Raw genomic sequence first — 21,985 nt, 5'->3', positions numbered from 1 at the left:
TTTTTCCTTTTTAATTTACGAGTAATAAAAGAGACTACACGCAGCGTGGTCGATTCTTGCTACAAATGTGCATGTGTGTTAATTATCCGAACTGTGTTCAACTGGTCGGTAAAATTGGACAATGTTCAACTGGTCGATACATTCAAGCAGTGTTCAACTGCTCGAATATTTTCCATATATTCTATGTGTTTCACGAGTGATAAACTGCTCGAACAGATTCAGTCAAGTAGCAAGTGACTAAGGATCTCTCAACCCTCAATCACTTGGGGGGCACATAGGGTATATCGGTATATAATTTAACACAAGCAATAAGAACACGCGTTAAGATATCTGTTTTTAGGCTGACTTGTAAATTTTCGAAGTCCAAAAAGGCCATTAAGCTAACTTGTTTGACAAAGCTTAAGTAACTTGGAATTTTTTAAATTTTAAGTTAGAAGCAGATATTCGTGTGACAATAAACGTTATGCTCATAAAATGTTAGAGCAATAAGAGTGTGAGAAAGTATACTTAGTATGGACTTATGAAATGTTTAGAATTTCTAAGTTAGAAAACTAAGTACTCATGCGAAAATATAAGGCATACATGAGAGTGACTTTGCTATTCACAAAAAACATATAATGTTTTAAGTCTAAAAAGACTTAGAATATTTCAAGTTAGCCAAGAAAAAGTAAAGTACAAATGCCAAACAGCTCGATCATACGAGCAAAAATATATAACAAAACACAAAACAAAGTATGATAGAAGGCTGGTAGGACGACAACTTGTCTGGTCGGGCAGAAGCTTCTCTGGTAGGATGAGGGATCACTGGTCGGCTCTAGTAGGTTGATCAACCCCCTCCTCGACATCAACTGCTCCTTCTGATCGGAATGATAGCGTAGGGGAAGCAGATGTAGTGCCGGTAGGATTAGCAGCTTCCTCAACAGCCCTGGCCTCACATTTGGCAAGCTCCTCTGCCTTAATCTCCTCGGTGAGAAAGTCGAGGTTGAAAGGATTGTTTAGCTTCCACACCTCATAAAACACAGTTGAAGCAGGTCTCCTCGTAGCGAGTCAGATCATCTTCCTTCTCCTGCTTCAGCTCCTCATTCTCGCGAATTAGTCCCTCGTTCTCGCGAGCTAACCCCTCGTTCTCACGAGTTAGTCTGTCTAGTCGATCAGTCAGTGACTTGTTGGCTTGGGTTAGTTGATCATTCCCATCAGCCAACCCCTTAAAAGACTCATTTTGCTCAGCCACAGTCTTCTCTGACTGCTCCAACTTGGATTGAGAAGCATCCACCTTAGCTCGAGCCTCCACTAGTTGATCATTTAAGACCTTGATCAACTCCTTGTAGTCGACTGGTCGGTGCTGGGCATGGTAGATGGTCATGAGCGTCTGCATGAAAAACAAAAGGTTACTACAAAGTATGAACATGAGTAACAAACTATCTTGTGAAAGAGCACTTACATTCACCAACTGAGCAATCCCTCTCTCTAAGACAACGTCAACACTGAGTCGAGGGAAGGATTCAAAGCCTTGAATCATTGAAGCGTCATGGAGGGTCTGATCAACTGCCCCCCTCCCAATGGTACTACCAGTACGTAGTGCCTCGCTCAGGCCGGTCGGATGAGGAGGAGTTAGGCTCGCTGATGGAGGAAGGGAGGAAGGGAGGAAGGGGTCAACTGCGAGATTGTAACTAACCCCTTAGGTTATCTCCCTTGGCTCGGTGGCACTATCCTCGGGACCTTGCTCGGGGGAGTGGAGCCACTTCCTTCGCCAGACTTCCTCTTCGGGGCAGGAGGAGCAATGTAGTTCCTGAACATCTCTGGATCTACGAAAGAGAAAAACACAAGATTCATTAGAAAAAAAATATAATAAAATGTAGATAAGTATATTACTACTACAGTTTTATTATTCTCAAATCACCAAGTTATCAAACATATTGCTATGACTACTAGACCTGAATTGAGGATCTGATTGAGGAAGTCGTCCTCGTCGTCAGATGATGAGCTGAGATCCCTCTCAGGCTGGATGGCCTTTCCCTTCCCAGGCTGGGCGGGAATAGCAGGACTATGCTGATACTCAAGCTGAGGCTCCCTAATGACCAGATCACCTGGTCTACGGGAGTGCGGAGATGGCCCAGGAGAAAAATGGTCAGTCACCACCTCAGTTCCGGCGTTGGACTGATCGGTCGCATTATTCTCCTCAGTGGTACTCTCCACTGTGATGTTTTGGTCACACGGTAGTAGGCCCACCATCTGAAGGTTGTCCACGGTAACCAAAATTTTCACGTCCTTATCCTCAATACACATGTTAGCCAACACCTTTGCTCGCTTGAACATCTCTTGAGTAGGCAAGGGTTGCTTGAACGGACCCGCATGTGTAAAAGCCAAATTTTTGGTTTTGATGTCTGATGTGAGGAAATACTCTGTGTAGTATTTCCCGGGGTTCGACTTGTGTGCGATACCACAAAGGTATTTAACCCCCTTTTGCCTGTGAAAGAGATGGAAAAAACCCGTGTTCTTATGGCTTGGGTTAGTCCTGAAGTCGAACAAGTAATGTACCTCATGAGGAGTAGGCTTATCCCAGCCTTGCAGAGAGTAGAGAATATACAGCGCAGACAACGCCTGAATCCCATTCGGTACGATCTGGAAAGGGGAGACGTTGAAATAATCTGCTACAGACCAGAAATAAGGGTGTAGCGGGAGTGTCGCTCCTGCGTGGATATGGTGCCTGGACCAGGCACAGTATGGTCCACCGGGCCTGTTGGCTCTCTGGTGAGGGCGCGGACATATCACGTTCACCCCACTCAAACCCAAAGCTTGCATGTGTTTGTCGAACATCCCGGGATTGAGTTTTGTAGGCTGGGCAGTGAACCAAGAAGGTGTTTCTTCTCCTGCCTTCTGTGGTTTTTGGACGGCCAAGTGCTGGACCTTGGTGGCAAACTCCTGGGTGATTCATGTCCGAGTATTACTTGATTTTGACACCTGAAGAGGTGGTCTCGAAGAAGCTGCAGTGTGGGCCTCACTGCATTCCACCACCTTTTTCACCACTCTACGGGAAACTTGTGGATCTTGGTCCTGGGGGAGTTTATTGGATTTCTTCACCTTCATGGTCGACTGTTCAACTTGTTGAAGAAACTGCTCTTCGTGGAGGAAGTATAAGGCTGAACGGGGAAGGATCTACTTGAAGCGGCGGAGGCGATCCTTAGGAGTGCGACTGATGGAAGACTTTGATGAGGAATCGCTGCTTTGAGGGGTCTCGATTGACTGCGGGATAGATGTATCAGAGTCCATGTGGTTGTCACTTCCCCTATAGTCAAAGCGATTCATCTACAAAAATTAAAAAATGGGGAGGTGAGTAACCATACAGATAAAATTCAACAAGAACAAAATTTATTTTTCTACTTAGAAAAATTTATCTAAGTAGTGAAAATATAGCATGCATGGGAAAAAATAAATTTTGTGCCTAAAAGTACCTAAGAGTGCCTAAAAAGTGTCAGTGTGTGCATGCCTAAGGGGCTATCCGAAGAGCCCGAGTTGTTGCTGAGCGGACCCCCAATCCGAGGAGCCAATCGGGTGCATCTAGGCAGCTGCTGTCCGAGGAGCTGAAGGAGGCCGAGGGGCTGCGCCTAGACACCCGTGTCTGGGGAGTTGGGTGGTGCATCCGCTCGGATGCCTAAACACCCAAGGAGATGCGTCCGAGGAGCCCAACGCCCCTGGCGCGCCTGAATGTTTGTTCGACCAGACACCGAATATCCGAGTAGCCGTGGGTCCGAGGGGCTGCCCATCCGAGCAGCTACCACGCTCCTGTCCGAGGAGTGCCAAAGGGCCTGGTTCGAGCGGACCATGCCTAACCCCATGTGTCCGAGCCGTGCACCTCTGAGGAGCCCAAGGCAAGGTCCGGTCAAATGCTTCTTGGTCCGAGGAGCTCATATGTGGTCCGATCGGACCACACTTTTATAAAGAAAAAAAAAAAGCAATGGCCAATCGGCCATACCCCAAATCTCACCATAAATCCATTCCGAAAAAGCAAGAGCCTAAAATCCCTATCACAAACATATTTTTTCACCCAAAACACAAAATCACAAGATCAAAGTAGGGAAATTGAAAGGTTTTTCAATGTTCTTGAAACCACATATACCATCAAAAGCCCTAAAACCCATATTCATGATTTAGGTTAGAATGACCTATTTTTCTTTAAATTCCTATGAAATTGAAGATAATGTTGGGTTACCCATAGTACAAACATCATCAAAACAGCCACCAAACACATTATATCTCTAAGATTCATGGGCAAATTCAAGAAAAAATCCCCTATAAAGTTTCGGCCACAACATGTTTTTTCATGAAATTTTTGGAAAAAATAACACAAGTAAAGATGGAAGAGAAGGCTTACCCAACTTTGAAGAGCCCTTGATTTTCTTGGAGAAGTGCTTGAAGAAATGAAGAGCTTCACCTTGGAGTCCCTTGAAGTTTCGGCCAAGAGAAGGAGAAGCCAAGAGGTTTCGGCCAAGAGAGAAAAAAGAACAGGAAGGGTTTTTGAAATCTAATTTTCTTGTGTAAGTGGGAATGTGTAACTATGGGGGCTTATTTAAAGGGAAAAAGTGGGAGTTACCACTTATATTTGGACCCTTAGAATTCCTGGGATATTTTTTCTCCCTGTGATTATGAGCATGTAGAGTCCAAGAACTTTACTTAGCTAGTTAGATAGTAGTATTATAGTATTTATAGTATTATCTTTGTAACTGTGGATTTTTGGTTCAGACCGGGAATTATTTGGACACTCATAGTAGTACTTGTAGATTTTCTAAGTTTAACCTATAGTTTAAGAATATTAATTTTAACCTAAGGTTTGATTAATATGACTGATATTAAGGATAATATTTATTATACTATAAGGTTTAGATAAGAACCAATAGGATATTAAGCACATGTTATGAATGGGTGATTAAGGATTAAGTATTTTGAGGATTAAATTTAATAAGGGGTAAAGTTTGAATGATATAAGGTCAGTCAGCAGCTTTGAATACATTGAGGGCTTAGTCAAGGCTGTTTACTCCATTCAAACTTAGCTAAAAATGTGTAATTTCGTGTTTAATTAATCAGCGTGTGCCGATATATCGCAGCACGTTGATACGGAAAACACGAGACGATGAACGACAGCCTCGGGCATACTGGCCCAGGCGATATATCGCCTACGGGGGGAGATATATCGTCTCCTTCAGTATATTTCAAAAAAATTTGAATTCTTTTTCCTTTCAGCCATTCAACCTCTTGATAAGTCCAGCACCTTTTTGAACGAGTCTTCAGCCTCTGCTGAACGATTATTCAAATTATTTTCACCTAAAAAGCTATTATTTTTATTCAAGTAAAATTAAGATCCTTTCATTCCTAAACTCTATAAATAGGACCTAGTACCCAGCCATTATTCATCTTTTGCTCTAAGTTCAGAGGCTGCAAGTGCTAAGTGAGTGTGAGAGTGTAAACACCTGGGTTGGGGAATCATAAGCTTGATCATTATAAGCTTATCAAACACTTGGGGAAGTAAGGTTTCATAGTATTTCGGTTCAAGGTTTAGATTTGTCTACAAGTCTTCAAGGTATTTCTATACCCTAGTTCATTGGTATTATGTTATTTTCTTTCTTATAGTCTTCTACTCAGTCTTCTAACCTTATTCTTATTTTGGTTAGGAAATCTAAGAACTTACACATAAGTTTTTGGTAAGTATGTTTCTCAAAGGTTTAGTCATTCCATTCCTTCCATTCTTTTCATTACTTTTTCTTCAATCTACTCACCCTGTTATATATGGTTTTAGGAGTGTCCAAAAGTCCCAACACTGTACTCTTATCCCGGTAACTTTGGTAAGGAAAATAGGATAGAAATGCATATGTTATATGTTTTATATGTTATCTTATGTTTCTTATGTTATGATAAGTGTTATGATATGTTTGTAGGCTTGGGCATATGACCCATTTGACTAACAAGCCCCAAATAGATTATGGGCATATGACCTACTTAGCTAGTAGGACCCCACTAATCTAATGGGCATATGACTTGTTTAGTCTATGGGACCCCAAGTAATAATGGCCATTATATTATGTGTATGTAATAAGTGTTATGTTATGTCTTTATGTTTATTATGAAATTTATGTATATGAAGTATGTGTTAGATTTTCCTTGCTGGGCATTAGGCTCATTCCTTTTTGTTTAAATGTGCAGGAAAATAGCTATTAGTGGCGGTAAGGTTCGTGGATGCTTGGAGATTGTGTATCGATGGTGAATGGATTCAAGGAGTCAAGAGTTCGATTTCGAGGATGTAGTCTTTTATTTATGGGTTTATGTGTAATTTTTCCACACTTTCTATGTAACTCCTTTATTTTAAATTATGTTTTGTTTTCAAGACAATGGGATCCCATGTCCTTCTTGATATTTTTTGTAAGTAACTCTTATTTTTACAAGTTACCTAATAAAAATTATGGTATTTTCGCAATGTTACCTTTACTAAGGATTTGTATGTATAGTTTCGTTAATGGTCCAAAAGTCTAGAGTAGTTGGGTCATTACAGAGCAGTTATTTGCAGTGATCGTGGTCTGTGGAGTTGTGGTCTGCATCATGGCAGGAAGATGAACAATTATTATTTTTATATAGTGCCGTCAGCTGTGGAGAAAAAAGTTTATTATGTGAGATATCATATAATAAACTTGGGGGGCAAATGTTATCCCCAAAATTTGAAAATGATGATGTGGCAATACAAATGACAAGTGGCAAGGAATGGATGGGTGACCTGGCTTAGAAGTAGCCCAGTAGGCCATTGAAGAATTTTGACTGGCTTGAGAAGTTTCATGACCGACCAGGCATGACCTTGTCCGACCAGTCGCGTGTTTGTCTACCCAGGAATGACCTTGTCTACCCAGGAATGACCTTGTCTGCCCAAGAATGACCTTGTCTGCCTAGGCATGACCTTGCCTGCCCAGGCATGACTTTGTCCGACCAGGCATGAACTTGGCCGATCGGTCATGATCATGCCCGACCAGCTAAGTGCATGTCTGCCCAGTCAAGTGCATGACTGTCCAGTCAAGTGCATGACTGCCCAGTCACGTGCATGACTGCCTAGTAAAGGTGTGGCCGACCAGACTAAAGGTGATATGGATCAACTAGATAGAGGAGGACTACGTCAAGATTCCCAGAAACGGCTTCAACAAGAATCGGTCTTGGCATACGCGGGAATCTCTCATTTATCCCACAAATTTAGTGTAATGTTACATTTTGAATATTGTTGTAATTTAAATATAATGAGAATAATAAAATATCCCGATTATGGGGATATCATCTGTACGATCCTAAGCCTATAAATACAAGGCTTATGGCATCATAAAGGGGACTTTTGGAAGGCTGAACTTTTGATCTGAATTTTCTAGAGAGAGAAAATACTTGTATTTGAGAGAATTTCTGTATTCTTGTAATCTACACTAAAGAAACTCAGTTGACTCAGGTTCATCTGATCTTGAGTGTAGATAGATAATCATAACTCTTAGTGGATTAGGCTATTACCATCACATTGGGGCCGAACCACTATAAAATCATCTGTGTCGTTTAATTTCTCTTGAAGGTTTTAACGTTTTTGACGTTTTCACGTCGTTGACCAAAAATGCGGTCAATAATATCAATAATAAAAAAATATATATAGCTTATTAACAGATTTAAGGATCTAACTAGAAAAACTCAAAAAATTTAGTACTAAATGAGAAAAATAGAGCCTTTTTCTCTCTTTCTTTCTTTGTTTTTCTGAGTGAGGAAAAATGGAGAAGAAAAAAGCGGCAGTAGTAGGTCAATCGATGTTACTATGTTGCAAGGTCTTCATCTCTGAATCATGCAATCGAGCCACTTTGGACGCCATTGAAAGAGCTGCTCGGTGAGATCAAGAATCGATTATCGTCAACAAGTTTGAGGACAGAGCTTACAATTGTGTCACATACACTATCATTTCATACTTGGTCCTCAATTGCGCGGGAAATGTCGTCTGTAGTTCCCTGCAACAGACCGTGGTGGCCATGGCTGAGGCTGCTTACAATGCCACTAGCCTCGAGTCCCACTCTGGGGCTCACCCTCAGTTGGGTGTAATCGATGACATTATGTTCCATCCCTTGGCCACAGCATCTCTTAACAGTTAATAATTCAATGGAACAGTAAATTTGAGGCCGAGGGTTTATCTTCTATTTATAGTATCTTCTTACTGTTACATCATAATGATCAGCCTTCGTGATCTTTACATGTGGTACAAATATTTTACACTCTCCGAAAAATTCTTTTGCTCACAATATTACTTTCCTACAGTCTAGTACAGAGTAGTCAATACAAGCATTTCCAATAACCAATACAAGAGAGTACTAAGGCTGATTTGACCAAATAGCTAAAAAATTTACACCACCCCTCAAACTAAACGTATAGATTGCACGTTGAGTTTGGAAACAAAATGTCTAAGTCGTTCTGAGGCAAGTCCTTTTTTCAAGCAATCTGCCACTTGATCCACTAATGAAATATAGCGAACCTCCAGCTCCTTCTTCAGTACTTTATGTCTAACAAAATGAACGACAAGTTCTATATGCTTAGTCCTCGCATGATAGACTAGATTTGAAGCCAATGCAGCTGCACTAACATTGTCACACCAGGTAATTGAGGTTTTTGTCAGAGGAAAGTTTAATTCCTTGAGTAGAGCTTCAATCCATGAAATTTATGCTATGACTTGTGCTAAAGCTCGATATTCTGATTCCATACTTGATCTTGAAATCAAAGCTTGTTTTTTTATGACCACGAGATGAGAGTCTGACCAAAGTAAACACAGTATCATGCTATAGATTTTATGTCGTCTGGGCAGCATGCCTATTCAGCATCTGAGTAGCCCATGATATTAAAATTTGTGGTAATGACAATATGGAGCCCATAGTCAATAGTACCCTTCAAGTACTATAATCCTATCTTGGCATTTCACCAGTGAATAGTTGTTGGTTCCTTCAAGAATTGACTGAGTTTGTTGACTGCATAAGCAATGTCAGGCCGAATGTGGCATAGATATTGTAGTGCACCAAGTAAGCTTCTGTATACTGTAGGATTTTGCAGTTTTTCTCCATCATGAGCAGACAATGGCTTACCAACTGCCATTGGTGTTGAGCAAGGTTTGAGATTGTTCATTTTGTACTGCTGTAAAAGTTCTTCTACATATTTTGATTGAGTAAGATATAATCATGTTTCATCTCATTTTGCTGCTATGCCAAGAAAGAAATTCAACAGTCCCAAGTCCTTGAGTGTGAAGCTCTTGTTCAGTGTGTTGATGAAATGCTTCAACACAAACGAAGAGGGAGTGTTGTGGGAGGTTGAGGTCAATGCTGCTGTGTGGGACAAGGAATCTTGAGAGGCAGCTGAGGTGGGAATAGAGGAAGACGAGACGATAGGAAGAGTATTCAAAGACGAGGGTGTAAGCACAACATGTTGTTCAGGTGAGTGAGTATTCATAAACCCCTGCGCAAAAGGAAACTCACGTTCATTAAAGGTGACATTACCAGTAGAGCTTAAACACTTGTAGCCTTTGAAGGTGTCACTTTACCCCAGATGGACGCATTTGGCAGAACAAAAGTTGAATTTATGATCCTGGTAAGGACGTAAACAAGGAAAATAGAAAGTACCAAACACTTTGAGCAGAGAATAATCGGGTTTGCGGCCATATAATACCTCAAAGAGGGATTTGAAATAAAGAACTGATGTGGGTAGTCTATTGATAAGATAGACTGAGGTCTGGAAGGCATCAACCCAATACTTTCGAGGCATGGAAGCTTGAGCCAATAATGTAAGACCCATGTCAACAATGTGATGATGTTTACGCTCAGCGTGACCATTTTGAGAAGTGGTGTCAGGACAAGCTTGCTGAAATATGATCCCACTATCACACAAAAGTTTGGTTAAAAGGGCATACTTCCCACCCCAGTCAGACCTTAAGATTTTGATAGTGGTATTAAACTGGTTTTGTACCAACTGTTTGAATTGAATAAAGGCTTGAAGAGCATCAGATTTTGCCTTCAACGGATACAACCACATGTACCTGGAGAAATCATCTATGAAGTGAACATAGAACCAAAAATTTGTATTGGACATAATAGGGGCAGGGCCCCAAAGATCAGTGTGAATGAGTTCTAGTACAGAGTTAGCTCTACTGGATGAGCTTTTAAATGGAAAACAATGAGATTTGCCCAGCTGATAAGCATCACAAAACCAGTCTGTTTCATTAATTTGAATGTGCACATTTGAAGAAGTAAGTACTTTAGTTAAAAATCTTGGAGAAGGATGGCCTAAACGCCTATGCCATACTTCTCTTATGGACAAGGAAGACTCATCAATCACAGATCGATTTACATTGAAGACAGTAGACAGACAACTAGACAAGTGTGAGTGTATGGGTGATGTAGCTGGTGTAAAATGGTTAGCTGGAGTGACTGGTTGGATCTTGTATAAGCCATCTTTAGGGGTACCTAGCAGCAATACCTACCCTGTGATTTTGTCCTTGACATAACAAACATGAGAATGAAATTCTATTAGGACATTGTGATCAGAAGTAAGTTGTGAAACATTTAGCAAGTTTTTGGTAATTTGAGGGACAAGTAAGAGGTTTTTAAGCTCAAGAGAATTATAAGAAATAGTGGATAAAAAACCATAACCAATATGAGAGATGGGAAGAGCAGTACCGTCACCAATAGTCAACTTGTCCTTACCACCATAAGCAGAGGGTTGTTGTAGATTGTCAATGTCTGGGGTCAAGTGGTTGCTAGCACCACTGTCAAGAAACTAGGCATCATGATCAAGAGCATCAGAAGATGCAACATAAGTAGTATGAGGGGAAATTGAAGAGGACTGAACGATGCGAGGATCGGATCCCATGAACGCTTCAATGAAACGATTGCAGAAAACAGCGGCAGTGTAACACCCTGGATAACCAAGACCGTTACACTGTGTGTTTGGAATAGTGCAAGACTTGCTAATCAAGTCATTTAAATCAAAATGTGTAACCAATGACATAACAAGTTAGGTTAAAAAGAATTTTAGTTATAAACGATTAAATTTTACAAAAAATACATGTTTGACACATGGGATCCCAAAACCAGGTTTAAATAACGTAAATACAAAATTCTCGCTAACGAATAAATAACCAAGCCACTCTAATGGAAAAATTTACGGTTAAGGTTCCCGTCCCTGTACAATCCCTCGACCGTGGTGGCCGAGTAGCTGACAATGTACACATCGCCCCCAGAGCTCTCCAACCCATGGTCAACTTGCATTACCTGCACCACGTAGCACCCGTGAGCCGAGGCTCAGCAAGAAAACATAACATCATAACATAACAGTATTAGCAGCTAAACAGCTCATATAGCATAATCCAAATAATTACAAGGCATTAATCAGTTACCAGCAAACCATAAAATACATTCAAGGCAGCACACTGGTCAATAACCAATAATTCAACTCCAAATACTCATTAAGTCATACACAATATTCAACAATAGAACATATGTCAAGCAGTAACTAGGGTTAATGCCCGCAAGCCGTACCCTCTGTTTAATTCACTGCTTTTGGCTCGCTTAGGCCAAGCCCAGTGACATACCCACTGACTCCGGCCAGCTTAACCGAGCCCAGTGATTAATAAGCTGTCCTCGGATACCAGTGTCCGAGCCGCGCCATGTGCGCAAGTATTGATTTCGGCACCCTCAGGTCGTTTATCGCATGTCCCAGTGGCATAATACCACCTCATGACACTCATATAGTTTTAGGGAACTCTTAGTCCCAACATATTCATATAACAATACAATCAAATATAGGGAACACTTAGTCCCATCCTATCCACCTACAAAGGTGCAGTTTTCTTACCTTAATTCCAAGTGCTTTAATTAAGAATGATGACCCCCGAGCACGATCCGTTCCCCGAGCCCTAGCTTATCACCTAGTCACAACCAAGATAATGGATTCCATTCATATTCAAATAAAGATCGTCGGGTAAAACTCTAACTTTCGGGACATCAAATTCCACCAAGCACGGTGGGGAATTCGTTCCTGAGCATTATAGGCTAGATTCCCGAGCTGAAGCCTAGCCGCGGCCCTGACCTAAAACAGAACCAAGGCCACCCCTGGAAGAAGACACGCGTTGCGGCCCTTGCCTTGGGCGCCGCAGCGCTCACCCTTGGCCGAGCCCTCCTGGCTCATCTTCATCCTAGGGCCGCAGCGCTCTAGAGCAGAGATGCGGCCCTTCCCTTCGAGCCCAGAATTTCCACCATTTCCAACATCTAAACCTTACCCAAAATCATCCCAAAGCTCTCTATTACAATATCAATCATTCCCAACACTTTTAAGATAACTTTAATAGTATAATTCAACAGGAAACCCAACCTAAAAATCATTGCAATCCATGTTTCAATCTCTGAAACTCAAGAACTTCAAACACTAAGACCAACCATACAAAACTCAAATTTAAGCTTCTAAATCATGAATTAAAGTTTACCTCTTCAGCTGAACCCCTTCTCTAGGCAGAACCCCAGCTAATTCCCAAGTTTCTAGCTTCAATTCAACCTTAAACATCAAAATTACAATTATCTTACTACTCAGAAAAACTCAGAGTTTCTAACCTCAAAAACACAGTTTGATTTTCACCTTGGCTTTGATTAAATGTTCCTTGGATAATCCTTGAGCTAAGCCTTTGAATCCCCACTGAAATCCTCTAAAATCCTAGCCTAAATCCTCCAAATTCCTCTGCTTTCCTTTTGTTCTTCCAAGTTTCCTTGAGAGAGAAGAGGGAGAGAGAAAAAGAGTCAGTCTAATCTTCTTTTCCACTAGCTTCTGTTTTAACCAAGTCTATTCTTTATCCCATTAAGTCAATCCCGAGCCTCGGGGTGCCGGAAACAACCCCGAGGGCAAAATGGTAAAGTTCCCCAATATTCCCGCCTAGACTTCCTAACCTTAAATATATCTCCATATATTTATTTTCATAACCCGATAGTCTAAATTACCACCCGATACCTATAATACCCCTGACTTATCCAAAGTCAACTATTAAGCCCCGTTGTGACTTTCCTGCTACTTGCTCCCTAGGATCGCCTCGTGCCGAAAGCTACAAACACGCACATATATACATATATATAAATATCTACCTATCCACATAATAATGTGATCTCAACAATTTATTACACACAATCACGTTTATGCCCTAACGGGCAAAAATTATGATTAAGCCCTTATCAGCCAAACAGGGCCCGCCTACTTATCCAGTACCCATATTCATACTTTCTTACCATTAATTCTCTTAACCTCCAATTATGCCCTCCCGGCACGCTAATCAAGGCCCTTAAGCCTTATTAGTAATTTCGGGTCGTTACAGGCAGAGTGTCCATATTTGCCACAAACTTGGCAGGTGGGACATGAGTTATGGCCAGGAGATCGTCCTCCGCATCCACGAGTGCGAGATGCACCGCCCCTGTCACCACGACCAGAAGAAGGAAAGCGAGGGCCAAATTGATGGGGTCGTCAAGCTGATGGAGAAGGGGGGGGGGGGAGTCTTGTTGGCCAAATTGGCAGTGGGATCCTTCAGGAGTCAGGATGCAGAAGAGAGGATACTCAAACGTTCCAAATGATTATCAAAGCTGAGAAGGGTATTTTGAAGTCCCTGCCAAGTGATCCCTAAACAAGCTTTGGCCTCCAATTGCACAACAATGGACATATATTCTGAACCAAGGCCATTTAAAATCTTAGTCAACAAATGAAGAAGGGGATAAGATTCACCTGCAAGGGCTAAGCTATCAGCCCAAATCCGCATTTGCCGCAAGTAATCAGGCATCAACATGCTTCTTTTCCGAGTGGTTTGCAAAAGACTACGTAGCTCATCCATTCAAGATTTGGAGTAAGCACCGTATAGTGAGTCAAGGGCTTGCCAAAGGCTAGCAGTAGTGAGATAGCCCATAACTTCCAAGGCAATAAGCTCGGTCATAGACTTGTATAACCATCCCATGAGTAACTGATCATTGGCGATCCAGTTCTCATATGCTGGGTTGGGTATGGTTTCGGAGCTCAGTGTACCATCACTGGCAGAGACAAGCTGAGGAAGAAAAGCGGGGGGGCCGGGAACAGTACCATCGAGATACCCAAACAAACGATTCCCCTGAATGATGGTGGAAACCATAGTTTTCCACAGAGAAAAGTTGTTGCGATCCAATTTGAGTACAAAAGGTTGATTGAGAGTACTTCCAAAAGGTGAGGCCGGAGCTGAGTTGGAGTTGGCGCCAAGGGATAGGAGACCGATGGTAGCAGCAGCAAGAGGCGCCGAGGGGCTCGAAACAATAGGAGTAGGGAATGGAGCAGACCCCGTGGCAGAGACAGCGACACCAGGAGCAGAGGAGTCATCAAAGGAGGACATGTTGGCATTGGCCGGAGAGGCATCTGATACCAAGTTAAGAATTCAATGGAACAGTAAATTTGGTGTGCACACTCAACTCAATTTTGGCTGAGGGTTTTATCTTCTATTCATAGTATCTTCTCACTGTTACATCATAATGATCAACCTTTATGATCTTTACACGTAGTACATATATTTTACACTCTCTAGAACATTCTTTTGCTCACAATATTACTTTCCTATAGTTCAGTACAAAGTAGTCAATACAAGCATTGCAAATAACCAATACAAGAGAGTACTAAGGCTGACTTGACCAAATAGCTAAAACGTCTACATTAACCACGATGCTTGGCTCGCCAAGGCCGTCGCTCGCGACATTGGAACAAAATTCCAAGGTTATCCTAATCTAAAACTATATTTTTAGCTCAATCCTTAATAAGTTCCATGTTTGATGACACATTATTTGTAATGTATATACTACATATATACATGTGTGTGTGTTACAGTCCCTAGTCTGTTATATGGAGCAGCACATGAAGAGGAAAATGGTTGATGCAATCAGAAGAGAATTGGGTTATTTCATGCCAAACTTCAATGAGAGCCAATGGGCTGGAGGACTAAACCAAGAGTCATTAGCACTAAAACTTGATGAGGGTCCTGATCAAGTGGATCCAGGAAAAGGTATGGTTGTAATAGGGGTAACCCCATGGGTTGACAGCTTCAACATTCCTGTCATCACCACCGATCTGGTGGGGGTTCGAGGGATTGCGAGGCAAGTGAGTGGAAGAGGAGGAAGCCTAGCTTCAGTGCAGGCAGTGGCACTTGCTCATGGCGAGAGTGTGGTTGAGGTAGCTTGCTATCTTTTGGACCCAAATACAGTGGGAGGACCTAGAGTTCAGCTCGAAGTTCAAAGGCTTGCAGAAGAAGAGGATTTGGATGTGTCTTCAGTCTATTGCACTGTTTTCTCTCAAGATAATATACATATTTTGTAACATGTTGGAATGAAGCTATATCGATAAATATGTCAATATGGATTAGAGATATACCTATTAACTAGCTACGTTACTATTTTTATTGATGAGTACTCTAGTTAAAATACTTTCTACTAGGTACTATTACACTCGCTATATATATACTAGATACAAGCATTATGCAATGAAAATTTGCTTAGTTTTATTTATAGAATTTATTAATTATCTTTATTAAATTTGTATCATTGTCGTATAAATTTTAAATAAATAAATAATATTACATATTAAAGAATGACATAAATATGAGTGCTCATCCAATCCCATAAAATATTTTTGCCTCTAACCAATCTAATCTAATTAATGGTTGGATGTTAGAAATGAACATCCATTCTAATCCAATTTAGTATCAAAATCCAATCCAATTATAATTGGATTGGATCGATTTCTTTAATCAACTTTTTTTATCTCTTAATTTGAAATTTTTTTGCAACACTCTTAACTTGAATTTTAATATTAAAAAGATTAACAAAAAAAATTATAGAAAAAATCATACAAAAATCTAACAATATTTAGTAATAATTCTACATTAAGAGCTTTAAATTACCACATTAAGTCCTTAACATGATGCATTTACAACTGAAATATTAAGTTTACAACACAACCATTAAAATTTAAAACTAACAAGTCTCAAACAAATAACTAAAGTACTAATATATCATGAAAACAACAACATAAATATCTCCAAAGTGCTAACTTAGCATCAAAACAACAACAATAGTAATAACATATACTAAATGAGAACCAATATAAACTAACATAATTAAGTATATTAATATTTAATATAATATGTATATATTTTTTAATAAAGTTTGGATTTGATCGGTTCCGAGTTGGGTTTTCAGAGTGTCATCTAACAACCGATTCAATCCAATTAACATCCAACTTTTCAAATTCAATCTAATCCAATTGTAATTGGATATCCAATTTTTTGTAATTGGATTGGTTCAAGATAATTGGATTGGTTTGAATCTTGAGCAACATAAATTATAATTTTTTTTAATAAAAATTAGGATTATTTATAAAATATTATTATAATGATATTGTATAATATTTAAATTTATATTAATATAAGTATTAAATATCTAGCCTTGTATTGATATAATTAGTAAAAGATTAGGATTATATAATATTATCATTATAATATTTTATAATATTTAAATTTATATTAATATAATAATTAAATATTTATTCTTATCATTATTATAATAATAATATTTTATAACATTTGAATTTGAATTTATATTAATATAATTATGATATATGTATACATTTAATATTATTATAATAATGATATTTTATAATATTTGAATTTATATTAATGTAATTAATAAATATACATTTTTAGTTATTTGTAAATGTATATTCCATTAAATATTTAGAATATTACGTTAAAGTTAACAAAACAAACTCTTAAAACCAAGAATTTCCCTTATCTACACACTTTTTATATAGAAGAGATATAGGGGCATTATATTTGCACCCCAAAATTTGATTAGTTGTAACTCCCTAATTTCTGCTAAAATTATGGAGAACATAGCGTTGGATCATAAACATAAATATTTCTTTTTTACTTAAGAAATTCAGATTAAGCAACGAGATCCCATGTCTTTACAAAAATAAAATAGTAGTCTTTAAGAGAATAAAATGAGCAACATTATAAATAAAAGAAAAACTTTAAAAAGATGCTTTGGAAAATAAAATCATAGGTTCGTCGATCATTCCTCGACTATATGGTCCCCACGAATACATCACTAAGGTCTTATGTCTCACTCGCCACCGACCTTTCTATCTTCAATTGCCTGCACAACAACATCATAAGGAGTGAGCTTCTAAGCCCAGTAAGAAAAATACAAACAAGCAAACATATATTCATACAATCATAACAAACATACCATAAGTTCATACAAGTGGTCATAACAACGCTAATTTCCTAATCAAACATGATCATAATATATTCTAGGTCATAACAGAGATCATAATCATAAGTCATAATAGGTCATAATCATAGGTCATAATGGGTCATAATCATAGGTCATAATAACAAGATATGTATAAGAAAAAAAAGTGCTTATACAGAGGTGACAATTAAGCCCCAGGCATAAGTCTATCATACAATTTTGGCAACCGAGCCTACTGGATATCAACTTAGGTCTGTCATACATTTCTAAACACCTTAGGTCCAGCCACACTTATCTTCTTAATGTATCTAAAATGTTAGGGTCATACACATCACAAAACTAGGTCATAACTAAACTACCTAATTTTCTTTACCTTGAGTGTAGAAACGAGAAGAAAAAGATAGATTGCTTTGCTACAGAAAATCGACCAAAACCTTACATATAACATAAAATATTTAAGATTAGAGACTTATAATAAAACTAAACTTCCAAAATCTCTAAACCTTATAGAAGTCATACATTTAACCTAGAACCAAAATATCGAAATCTCGAGCCTTCTATAATGCCTTTCTCCCACACAACACCAATATCTTCAATACTAGGACTATTTCAGCTATAAAGTGGTTACAAAGGGCTTTGTGTTTCAACTATGTAGGGTTGATATTGGCTCAAGTGTTAGAGGCTAATTAAGAAAATAGAAGAAGAAAGAAATCATGAGCACTATAAAGGCTACAATGATTTCAGCTATGTGTGTTTATGGGGCAAAAATATGAGAGCTTTTGGGACTATAGAATTTTAAAAAATAAAGAGGCTTGAAAGCTTTGATTGTGTGAAAAATGAATGGTAAAAGGCTCTATTTATAGGCGCTAAACCACAACCTCTTTCCATAAACTTCTCCACCACAATTCAACTAGTTTTTAAAATTCAAACTCCTTTCCCCAATAGTAGGTTTCGGCCAGCCCCTTTTTACCTATTCAACATGCTACAATTACTCCCTTGATGCCACAGACACTCACTTGTAACCATATGTAGTCAAAGTCATATCTTGCTTACCTAAATAGTCTCCCATGCCTACACCTAGAATTTTTAAATTCAAAAACTTTCAAATGGTTTCAACTATCACTAATATACTTACTTGATTCATTCCTAGGGTGACACCTCATTGTGTAAATTCAAAATAAACCAAAAACTAGCCTATTTTTATGCTACACACCCATGACTAGGTAAGTCTACTTGGTTCTTCAATTTAACTCTTTATACTTAATAAATAAATTCATAAAAATCCACCTAATAACTATAGGGAATTTCAGCCATGCACTATATTTTAAATAACTAGGACTTAATTTAATGCCACATGTAAAATCCTTAGGCCACTCAAATAATGTGCATTAAAACTATATTTGAATTTAATTAAAAGCTTAAAACTATACTCTAATTTAAATCATATGCTAAAATCTTTATAAATACTAACTAAAATAATTATAACTATCTTAAATATAATTATTTTCTAAATCATAAATACACACACTTAAAATAAATAATTCGATCTTAAAGAAATCTTTTAATTTCCACCATTCAACTAACAATAAACTATAATAACTAACATATAGTCGTAATTAAGGAGAAAAATAATAACCTTGGTTACTACATTAGTACACCCCATTTTGATATCAATTAATATATATTATATATTTTTTCAATTTGTGCGTACATTTTTCTAATTTTTTTTCTTTTTCATATTCTAAAAAATATATATAAATAATATAATTTTTTAAATATTTAAATAAAAAAATTTAAACAAAAAATATATAAAAACTTGTTAAAATAAGAGTTTTTCTTCTAAAAAATTATACATTATTTAAAAAGTGAAGAAAATAATATATTATAAAAATATTGAAATCAACAAAAAAAAAAAATTAAAGAATGCCAAAAAAAATATTGAGAAAAAGTGTTAGAAATGATTTTAAAAATTAATTTTTTTAATTAATGAGGTACATTTATATATTATTGGGGTACAAATATAATGTCCCTATTTATTAATATAGGTACACTTATAGTAGTGATTATTTTTAATCACTCTCTAGATGTATTTTTAATATTTTTTGTACATGAATGAGTTGTAACTCTATTTTTTTATATGATGATGTATAATGTAGTTACATGGGTCCTCCCACAAATTTTCAGAAAATTCCAAATAATTTAAGATGCGGAAATCAGAATACAAACTGCTTGTTGCATTTGTGCTTGTTTCTGTCCCTATAACTATGTTTTACACCATTATAATAATTTTCTATATAAATATATATATCTTCTATATAAAAATTGTGTAGATAATGAAATTTTTATTTTAACGGTTTTTTTCGTTAAATATTTAAAACTTATTAAAATAGATATTTATGAATTATATTAATATAAATTCAAATGTTATAAAATTTCATCATTATTATAATAATATATAATACAAGACTAGACATTTAATAATGATATTAATATAAATTTAAATGTTATAAAATATTATTATGATAATAATATATAGGGGTTGACTATGATGCAACAAAAATAGGATTTTGGCACCTAAATAATTTTTTTCCAATTCTTTATGACAGTGTACAATGTTGTTATTTAAGACATAATTTGAAATAATTTACAGAGCCAAAAACAATGTTCAAATAGTTGAATTTTACACTCGCATACAAAAAAAATAGACATGCATACAACAAGTTGTTTGAACTTTATTTTCGGAAATGTAAATTATACCAAATTTCTTAAAAATTTGCAGGAGTCTTCAATGACTACAATGTACACTGTCATAAAAAAAATTGGAAAAAAATTATTTAGGTGCCGAAATCCCATTTTGGATGCACCAGTGTAACCAATTTTTTGGTTGTACCGTAGATGCACCCATAATTATAAATATATCCTAATTGTTTTACTAATTATATTAATATGAACTCAAATATTATAAAATATTATTATGATAATAATATTTAATATAAGACTATATATTTAATACTTATATTAATATAAATTTATATATTATAAAATATCATTATAATAATATATAATGCACAATCTTAATTTTTATTAAAAAAATTATTATTTATATTTAAAAAGGTTATAATATTATATATATTTTTAAAAAATCATAAACAATGTTTTGGTTTAGTTTTTCATTTAATATGTTTATATCATTCTTTTATATATAATATTATTTATTTATTTGAAATTTATATGACAACGATACAAGTTTAATAAAAATAATTAATAAATTCTATAAATAAAAGTAAGCAAACATTTATTGCACGTTAATTGTATCTAGTATTTATAAAATCATCTATATGTGTGATATTAGTTAATAGATTCCAAAAAATATATTAGATGGATAAACATACAAGTGTAATGACATGGAGCTAGATTTGACTGAGGTTATCAAGAGATGGCTTGACACACCAATAGTTATAAAGGTGTAGGTGATGAAATACTCTATCATGGCGCAAATTGAAGGCATCGTTAAGTAATACAAATGAGTACATCGGGATGAATGTTGAAGCACATTTAGTGGGTTTTGAGAACATTCACAAAATAAATAAAATGCATGCATATGAGATTTTTTATATGAATCTTTGTTGAATACATATTACTGGAGTATAGATAATTTACGGAGAAATGATTGTATATACCTTGAAATTTAGAATAATAAATTGTAAATAATAATTGATTTTTAGTTTTTATATATTTTTTCTTATAAGAAGCATGATGTTATTAGGATGTTTGAGTGTAATTTTTAAGATTAATTTCAAATCAATTTTTTCTTTATAAAAAATAAAGATAAATTTAACTTGGGAATAAAGTTATAATATGCCACAAAGTTACCAATATTCTTAACTAACGTACTTAAAGATAAGAAAATATGGAAAATACAAAGTGAAGCAGTCCTTAGAGTTATGGCATAAGAAGCAGTAGTAGTATAGAGAAAAACTAGTAATAGGAGAAGTAAAAATACAAACTGAAGCAGTAGTAGTATAGAGAAGAACTAGTAATAGAGGATGTCATTGTGGTATGATTCTTGTGTTGACTCTGGTGGATCAGGGACGTACGCATCTGTGAAATCAGAGTGTGAGTCGACTCCGGGGTGAACATGAGGATTGCTAGCTTCTGGGTCCCAAGTTGCATCGTAATGATCTTTGTCTGGGCATAGTCATGGTTGGTGGATTGACATATGCAATAATGTTTTTGCCTTCGTGGGACTCCCTCTCGCTCCCGTGGAGTTGGATTATTTGTGCCCTTGGTTCTGACCACTTCAGGGTCTCTAAGAATGTTGAGGTTGTCACTATATCTACCTGGTTGTGGTGTCTCGCCTTAGGGATTGGAGTTCCACTTGAACTCCTCTTTGAACTTTGCTGTGAGGCGTAAAATTTCTTAGCGTGGTAGTACGAATTCGGTAATTTGGAATCATAAAAATTCACGGTGTCTATTTGTAAATTAATGGATCCATACCCGACCATCTCAAAAAAGTTTTCTTGTTGTAATGTTGCATGAATAAATTGAAGGTGTACATTTAGCTTGGCATCCTTGCTCCATCACTTCTTGAGAAGGGAATTTGGGATTCTCCTGATGCTTAATCTTTTCATGGTAGCCCACAAATGTCTACATGGGTA

General features: G+C 37.0%; 1 pseudogene; it reads left to right on the top strand.

Annotated features, from left to right (window-relative positions):
• The first annotated feature begins 7,683 nt into the window (after positions 1–7,683).
• Positions 7,684–15,390, top strand: LOC133779623 (uncharacterized; annotated as a pseudogene).
• Positions 15,391–21,985: the final 6,595 nt, after the last annotated feature.

The sequence above is a fragment of the Humulus lupulus genome, chromosome 5 (assembly GCF_963169125.1).
Source record: "Humulus lupulus chromosome 5, drHumLupu1.1, whole genome shotgun sequence".
Taxonomy (NCBI): Eukaryota; Viridiplantae; Streptophyta; class Magnoliopsida; order Rosales; family Cannabaceae; genus Humulus; species Humulus lupulus.
This window is presented reverse-complemented; position numbering and strand designations above follow the sequence as displayed.